Source organism: Schistocerca cancellata, chromosome 6, assembly GCF_023864275.1.
Source record: "Schistocerca cancellata isolate TAMUIC-IGC-003103 chromosome 6, iqSchCanc2.1, whole genome shotgun sequence".
Classification (NCBI taxonomy): domain Eukaryota; kingdom Metazoa; phylum Arthropoda; class Insecta; order Orthoptera; family Acrididae; genus Schistocerca; species Schistocerca cancellata.
Genome location: NC_064631.1, coordinates 656,007,143 through 656,016,815, shown reverse-complemented (window position 1 = coordinate 656,016,815; position 9,673 = coordinate 656,007,143). Strand labels below are relative to the sequence as shown.

General features: G+C 35.2%; 1 protein-coding gene across 1 annotated transcript in view; it reads left to right on the top strand.

Annotated features, from left to right (window-relative positions):
• Positions 1 to 4,061: 4,061 nt before the first annotated feature.
• Positions 4,062 to 9,673, top strand: part of LOC126191065 (zinc finger protein 532-like) — a 78,519-nt gene continuing 72,907 nt past the window's right edge. The window contains exon 1 of the mRNA XM_049931782.1: positions 4,062 to 4,264. The gene's annotated coding sequence lies outside the window, so the exon portion shown is untranslated. The remainder of the gene's footprint in view (positions 4,265 to 9,673) is intronic.

Sequence of the window (9,673 nt, the reverse complement as noted above, 5' to 3'; positions counted from 1 at the left end):
TTACTGTTTTATGCAAAGTATGAATCCGCAAATACCTAGTTTAGTTCCCCATGTAACTAATTTTCCTAAACAGGCCCCCTGTAGGCCTACTCTTTGTACACAAAATAAAAATACAACTATCTAGCTTTGTTCTGTCAAGAATACATCCCCTTCAATTAATGTAGGACACCACAAGAATTAATCAACAAAGTGGAGAGGTATACATTCATACATACGCAAATTGGTGAAAAATGGTACTGAAGAATATGGTATGTTTTAGTAAGTAATGCTATTCTTCAAACCGAAGGTTGGTGAATATCACTATGCTTTACTAACATTGGTCCTACTGACAAGGCATGCCCTTGCCTACCATCACTTTTTTGTACTGGTGTACCCAGGTAGTTTACAGGAACCTACAGATTTATGCAAACTCCGAAACTGGTATAAGATGGGCATTTTTCCCATAACAAATCACTCATAAAGTTCAAAAATGTGATGAGTGTCAGAAAAAGTGCTAGGATCGACTGGGGATATCACCCCAGATCTTTGGATCTGTAGCCTGACACTGACCTACACAAACTGCAATGTTAGGGTGAACTACTTATGCTAGTAGAATAATGGCCAAATTTGGGTCATACAAATTGAACAATACATGTTTTTTTTTTTAGACATTGGTGTCCAACATAGTAAAATTTTGGAGTAACTCCTCATTTGCAAGGGGGGGGGGGGCACACATTCTGAAAAAGTGTGGGTTCGCAAATGGTCATCTTGCAGGCTTTTGTTCGAACAGTAGGGAGTTCATGGTATATGCATTCAAGTATGAAACTTAATGGCCATTTACTTGAGTGTAACAGAATAAAACAAGGTACTAAGAAATTTACCCTCAAATGAATATACATTTTGCACAGAAAGGAGTGAGAAATGCACCTACAATGCTCTTTGACAGTCTGTCCACAGGAATAAAAAATCTGGCAGATAGTGTAAAAATAAATGCTTACAAATGCAGAATTGCTTCAAACTGAGAACTCCTATTCTATAGAAGAATTCTTGAATAGAAATTAATGATCAAATACAAATCCATAAACAGTCAGCTTGAAAAAGAAACTGTATGTTAATAAACTTGTGTAACTTTTGTTCAACTGATTATATAAATTTGCACATTATAATGATTATTACAACCATGGCTTATGGAACATTTATCTAAATTAAACTCTGTTCAACTCTTGTTTGTACTGCAGCCACCCCCCGCCCCAAAAGACTTAAAAGGCCTATTCCAAGGCTTATCTTCACTAATGTACCCACGGTTTCAACCAATCCTAACAGTCATCTGGTTTATGACAAACAGTTAAACATAATGTCATGGCATATTGACTTATTATTTACTTAATTATCTAAATCCTTGTATCAAAATGTCCTCTAGGTAGCATGAGTCTTACAGCACCTACACAACTACTATTATCTGGTAATATTCGATAACTCAATGTACTATAAGCAAGCAACGAGATAACTAAAGTAGTTGTGATTCTTCAAGGTCACAGCTTTTCTGCTAACTTCATTTTATTCACTTTGAGCTGAATACACACAAAGGTAAAGCAGCAAACTGTTGACAGTGAATTTTATTACAAGCAGCAGTTATTTTCTGGTGGTACTTTTAAAATTCATTAACAGATCATCAAATGCAACAAATATTTGTCAAGAAATAGCCTACAGCAGAAATGTACTGTATGCTTCAAGTAAATGAATACTGTGTGAACACAGCTTCAGAGTGAGTGTAATATAACAGCAGAACAGTTCTGTCAAATGTAAACAATCTGCACATATTAATATGTATAATTCTGTTTGCACACTGTGACTTCTCCAATGTTGCTACCATGGTAATATAAGGATAGACTGCTAAATAAATAGATACATCAGAAACATCAACTAAACTCGTTTTTAAGTTTATGGTACCATGGAAGATAAACACTAAGCATACTAACAAAAAAATTAACCAACTATAAGACAACTAAGTATCTGGTACACTATTTTCCTGACAATATTTAATATCCCACAAATAATTAGCGCATTCTGTATACTTACGCTAATCTAAGCTGACTGAGAAAGAATTGATGATTTTTTTTCCCCAGAACGCCAGCAATTACTTATGGATATCAGATACGCAACACTCAAATCACAGAAAGAGTCATCCCAAGTGACATTCTTCGGCCTCTCAAAAATTGGCAAATCAGAATATCTATCTTGAGTGGGGCATTGAACTGGGAGAGTAACTGCCTGGGCATTAGTAGCAAGGAAAAAATTTTTTTAATTAGGATCCATCACATAACTCTTCTGAAACTATGTTATTTTCACTTATAGTTAGTTGTAAACGCAACGCATCAATAGTTCAAACATTTACATGAATCTGGTCAACACTGCTAATATCGCAAACTTCATCTCGAAATGGCTTCCGAAATCATGAGGTCAATATTTATTTATTTATATTTGATCCAACAATTACTGATTAGAAATATGATAGTTAATTATGTATTATTAGCCTAACAAATACGAGCCCTCTTATCAGTACATAGCATTATTACACAAATAAATAGCCTTCCATGGAAATATATTCTACAATTAACTAAAGAGCCAGATTAAATTATGGTACGAGCTGCGGAAAAGAGAATTTCGTGCATTAATAAATGGAACAAAGTTTTTATGTACGGTATATCATTTAATCATCCTGTACAATTCACTTTTTCTGAAACATAATTGCAAAAACAGCATTGAGCATTCCATGTTTACTCCTACCAACTTGCACTTCACTCCACCAGAAATTCATCAGATTAATTTTAAAAAAAATAAAGCTATGACCAGGCACTTTTAACTATTTATGTGCTGCAATATAACAGCAGGTAAGATGCATCAAACAAGTGATTCAATTTGGATGGCAAAAGTCATTTTTCATTTATTAACCATTGGTACCAGTGTAACACGCGTCTTCGCTGATAGGAATGCGACGGTTTCGAGAGTAGCATGGCACAGAATACACATGTAGACGTAAAATTTCTAAAGACTGTGCTGAACATCACTATCAACGCAACTCTATTTTTTCCAACAATGAGAGATGAAGTTACGTCATGTACGTCTCTTATTTCTTAACAGGATGTCTTTGATGCTACAGGCAATGAATGTATTTTGACTTCTTTCTATAACTAGCTGAGGAGAGCGCAAATTATCTGTTACCTTGTCGAAATACTTGGCAAATAAAAGTGGAATATCTATATGATATATAACATTTCTCTAGGTAACATAATATACTTTTAAAGCTACCACTTCTCAATTTTATTCTATACTACCTATAATTTAAAACAAACAACGCATGTTCAAAGATATACATGAAGCAAATGTCATAGGTTCTATAACCTAGCGTCAGAGACATTAAAAGAATATGCCACAGATAAAATACAACATTTTGAAGACTGTGTGAGGAGATTTCTATTACTAAAAAAGGGATCCGAACACTCAGTTTTCCGTTTTATGGAGCATTTCTCCTTCTTTAAAAATTTATTACAGAGTGGAAGCCTCTTTCACATGCTAAGAAGAACAATAAGTACATTTATTGTCCCAAACAACACTGTAGCGCTCTACTGTTCAAGTTAGCTTAATATTAACGAGGCCTAGAGCAAAAGAAAATGTTTGAAGGTCATTGTCACTCATACCTCCATGTTGTCACTGGACTCTTGAGAGAAAATGAACGTCTTTTGAACTCTTTCCGCAAAAACGTGTAAAAAAACAGTGAGAAGCTAACACTCGTTAACATATCTGAGTTGGTTAATACATTGCTGTGTTCTCTCGTTTTATGTGACCGTATACTCATTGTCATCATCAATATCATGTAGTATGTAGTAATACATTGGGTTTTACAGCCTCGACGTTTTCAAAACGATCGTTGTTTACGCTGCGATTTTTAAAAGTATAATTGCATAATTTTTTATTCTAGAAGACCCACCTACGTTTCAGTAACTCATATCGTACTGTTTTAAAAGTTTTTAGCATGCTACATGTGGTGTTCCACACAAGATAGCGAAGCAACGATCAAAAGTTTTGTGGTACACGCTAGATGTCGTTAATGTCGTTCCGTTCGGAAAGACGAAAAGCATTGTGGGACGTACGTGAAATTTATTTCTGTAGGATTTAAAAGTAAATAATATCGTACACACAAGACTCTGAAAACAGTAAACAGCAACTTATTTTACACTGTGAGACGATCTAATTACCTGTGTCTGATACTCGACACTGCGATCTGGTAAGAAGTTCGTTTGATATCTTTGGTATTCTTGCATTACCACGGTTTGTGAAGATATTTACCAATATTAATGTCATTTTAAAACGTTTTCCATTACTTGTTCATAGTTTTGATGCTTGAAAATTGCTGTTATTGTCCTGTGTGTTTTGTGCATTGTGAGACTACTTTGTATTTTCACAATAATGCTACTGGACATTTTGAAGCACACTAGAGCAGTATTTAAGCTACAAAGAAACTAGACATAACAGCTCATTATCTGCATTCTGCTTCAAATATTCCACAATCAACTTCGTTTTTCCCACTGTTTTAAGACACTAGGAGTATAATTTTTGCCCATGTATCAATTTTGCCATTCTAACACAACCAACAATCCAGTGCTTGCAACATCCCCACCATAAAACTAAATGCGGATATCAGAAGTATAGTATTCAACATTTTATAATAATTTTCACTTTCAATACATTATACATGTTTTTTTAATACCAGCATATGTATGATAACATGTCTCCATTGTGGAAATCACTGCAGTTACAATTGTGTTCCCTACACAACACTGTTGTTAAGGGAAGCTTATGTATAATAAACCTAGAAACAGTATATCTGAACTGTCACTAGCTATTGATGTCCTTTGGGCAGTTGGGGGAAATAAATACTTGGACGTTTCGCTTCTGAGTAAAAGCAAATAATTTGAACACAATTCTTCATTTCTTTTATTTTCAAAGAATTCTTGGAAATCACACTAGTTAATAAAATTTGCCCACTGAAACACTGTCTGTAATGGTGGTGGAACAGATCTGTTGAGTATCTGAACAGTTTTGATAATATAACAGCTTGGGCCTAGTGCAAGGAGGTGTGGGGGAATAACTGCCACAGCCTGTTGCCAGTTTGTAAAGTATAAGTAAATTCTTCAGGATAAATGAAAATGAAAACTTCAGGAAAACAGACCTATAATTTAGCGGGAAATCAAAGGTGGGAGAAGTAAATAAAATATGTTTAGCACAAATACTTCTCTGCTCTTGTACATTTAATTGTGTGTGTGTGTATTTCTTTTTTCCACAAGTAGAAGGGGAGAATGAGTTATTTGGAATCTGCATCAAATTGTATATCCATTTCCGTTATAGAAATCGAAAAGAATTTTATATGCTTCAGTACACCATACAATTTACCTGGTAAATGTTTTACAGTAAGTTCATAAAGTATGAAGTAGTATCTGTTAATATCAGTACAGGAATTAAAAACCTGTGTTTATTAATGTCTTACACATTCTACATCACAAATAAACAGGCTATTCTTACAATTTTGTTAGATAATAACCTGTATAATGAAGTACTTTTTTTCCACACTGCTGGAGCTTACCATTTATGGTTAAAATAGATAAGATTCAAACATTGTCTTTAAGAGATGACTATTACTCGGTTCAGGAAATGGACTAGAAATTAAATTTTTGAAAGCTATGAGACAAAATAAACACCAAAAACTCTGTTGATCATTATAAAGCATTTATCTCTGTATGAGTGAAGTAAGATAGTTGCCAATCCAGTCAGTATTTAAACTCATGCTGCTGAATGTAAAATTCGGTAAGTAGAAAAAGTCTCATAAACATACAGTTGTGTATGTGATGGCATTGTTGGTGTCTCCTCCCCTCTTCCCCCCCTCTCCCCCTCCCCCCCCCCCCCCCCCACACACACACACAACTTATAAGAGTTCTTAACCATAACACTTCTTGTATGGTGAAAGACAACACCATATATTCAGTCTAAACACTACTCTAAAGCCAGTGTTATTTGTTTCTTGCAAGACCAGGATCTCCAACTTGAAACAGCTACCTGTAACAGAATGTTTGTTATACAGTTCACTTCCTCAGTCTGCTTCACTATAAAATTCTAGTCTTATAGTACCTTAATTTATAATCAACAGATCCTTTTTAAATTTCTGAATATTCTTTTAACTGCAACCCAATGTTTAATTCTAAGGTCTTTGATAAAATTTGCTCGCAGTATTATAACACAGGCAGTATCTGGCTTGGAAGTTAGAGTTAAATATAAAAAGACTTCCCACTACCTCCGTATAAGGCACTTCCTTTTAGCATATTTCATCATTTTCTATTACTAACAACTTCACACTCTGTTCCAAAGGTGTGGAAACTGGCTTAAAATTATTCATACCAAATTTTTCTAGCATCCTCTGTGTACATTGATTGATCAGTTGACAATTCTCCTTCATTGTCACTTCTTATGATCCTTATACCAAGCTATTGTTTCACTTCGCCATGCATATGAAATTCAGATTGAAGTTCTTTCTTGAAACTATTCATTGAACATTCACTTCTTGTCAAAATAAAAATATCATCAACCCATATGGCCAAAATTATAGTTTCTTCTTCATTTCTTTTGTGATATATACCAAGGTCAGCCGCAAAATGACTCATGTTCATTCTTGTTAATGCTTTATGTAAGCACTGTTTCCAAAGGTAACCACTTTATTTAAGACCATACATGCTCCTTATGGGATGCCAGATTTTATTCTTTTCTTGAGGAGTTTTCTTGGCTCCTCTGGCGGAATAACAAAAATTTCTTGCTTCAGTTTTCCATTGAGATATTTGGTCTTCACATCGATGTGGTGGTTTAATAAATTTTCTTTTATAGCAAGGGACAGGAGATGTCTTAAGGAAGCGTATTTCACAAAAAATGAGAATTTTTCTTTATATTCTGTGCCCTCTATTTCAGAACAGCCTTTAACTACCAAACAAGCCTTAAAAATTGATGTTGCGTCTTCAGGGTTTTTAATGCTAAAGACTGATCTCACTCGTAATGGTTTATTTCATTGTGGTGCATCAACCCACTCGTAAGTATCAGTCTTGGTGAAAGACTGTAATTCCTTTTCTACAGCTTTCTTCCAATTGCATTTAGGCTGGCCAAGGCTTCTTCAACAGTAAGAGATTCACTGTTGATTGTTTGAGCAGCCATCTCATAAAATGGATACAACTTTAGATTTTGTTGTACTCCATAAATTTACAACCTCTGCTGCTGGAGTTTCCTATATCTCATTACCCAGTACATCTTCAAGAAACATATCTGATTGTTCCTGAACTACTTCTGGTGCTTTAGTTTGCAAGTTTACTGCAGCCTTTGCATGTTCTTGGACATCTTCCTCAGGATATCTGCACATACTTTTTCAAAAATTTTTCCATTTTCACCAGATTCTAAAAATATAAAATCTTTTCTAGCTATTGCCCTTTTCTTTTTAGAATTTATGAGGCTGTAACATTTGTAATTTTCATAGTATCCAACAACAAAAAAATCAGGTTTAGAGTCCTGTTTTCTCCTAATGCTTTTGGGAACTTGTATCATGGCCTTACAAGCAGACATTCATAGATGATCTAGATTAGGTTCTTTTCCAGTCAAAACTTCATATGGAGTCTTATTTGGAACAATTTTAGTAAGCAATCTATTATTTAGATACACTGCAAGTGATACTGTTTCTACCCAGTAACATTTTTGTAATCCTGCATCTACATCTACATCTACATCCATACTCCGCAAGCCACCTGACGGTGTGTGGCGGAGGGTACTTTCAGTACCTCTATCGGTTCTCCCTTCTATTCCAGTCTCGTATTGTTCGTGGAAAGAAGGATTGTCGGTATGCCTCTGTGTGGGCTCTAATCTCTCTGATTTTATCCTCATGGTCTCTTCGCGAGATATACGTAGGAGGGAGCAATATACTGCTTGACTCTTCGGTGAAGGTATGTTCTCGAAACTTCAATAAAAGCCCGTACCGAGCTACTGAGCGTCTCTCCTGCAGAGTCTTCCACTGGAGTTTATCTATCATCTCCGTAACGCTTTCGCGATTACTAAATGATCCTGTAACGAAGCGCGCTGCTCTCCGTTGGATCTTCTCTATCTCTTCTATCAACCCTATCTGGTACGGATCCCACACTGCTGAGCAGTATTCAAGCAGTGGGCGAACAAGCGTACTGTAACCTACTTCCTTTGTTTTCGGATTGCATTTCAACATGCTCCTTGCTTTCTCTACAATTGCTGTGTTAGTCCTTCTGCTACTCTGTTTCGAGCAGAACTATAGCAAAGTGTAACTTGATGTCTGATTCCAACTTCACTCAGTTGTTGCCTAAACTGTTGACATATTTTGTACCATTGTCTTATCTGAGAACTTTTATCTTCCTACCAGTCTGCTTTCAACAACAGTGTGAAAACTGGCAAATACTTTGCTCAGTTTGTGCTAGGTTATAAGGAAATAAACATAGGTATATCTTGAAAAACTTTCTGTCATGATAAGGAAACAACAACTGTCTCCTGTAGATAATTTTTCCATAGATCCACAGATGTCTGTGATCAGCTGTAAAAGCTCAGTAGATCTATTTTTACTGGTTTTAAGTGGTAATCCCATTAGATTTCCTTGTATACAATTTTCACAAGGTAAGTCACAACACATTACATTACTTTGCCCTTGCTGTCATACTTTTTTACGAGGCCATACTTTTCCTGTTAAGATGCCTGAGTCTTCAGTGCCATCAAAAACTTTTTGCAGAATATACTGAGTAACCATTTCCAACTTTAAGAACATCTAATTTATAAATACCCCTTTCTTAATTTGCTGTGGCTATCACACTGCTACTCTGATCAGTTATTTCTGCACCATTTAAATAAAAAAAAATTACTGTGTTGCTCTTATTCACCATTTCACTCATTGAAAGCAAATTTATGGCCACATTCTTCAAATAATGTACATAATTTTCTGTAATACCTTGTCATCTCCTTTAACATAGAAACTAAAGTTTATATTTCATAGCAGTTCACTTGTAATTGAGAACCATCTACTGTTGAAACACCAGTGTGTGTTGTGTGTTTTAGGAGAAACATCACACCATCCATGTTAAAAAATCAATCTGTGTTTTAAAAGAAACATCATACCATCCACTGTGGAACTACCAATGTGTGTTTTAGCAGAAACATCATATAAAATTAAGTTGATCTGTGGTAATTTGCGTAGATGCACCAGAATCCAGGAACCAGTCTGTACTCTTACTTTCAGTTTTATTATAAGAATAACACACAGTAAGTACCTTACCTTCTTTTCGGTGATTGCTTGCCATCATTTCCTGACCTTTTTAAACATGACTTTTTTCTTGTGAACTCTTTTTTTCTGTGCAGTACGATACAAAATTTCCATTCTTTGGCATTTATAACATTAAACGTGTTTCTTCTTTTCGTATTTTAACATACAAAGCCATTTCTCTGTCCTGGATAAAATGTTTTTGTACATTCTTAACAGCTTGTAATACCTAGACTGTTACAGTGTTGCCTGTAATTGGTATCACTGAACTCTCTAAGTCCACTACTTATCAGGCAGTCCTGTTGGTAACAAGGTACCAATCTGTTCTTCAGTAATGTA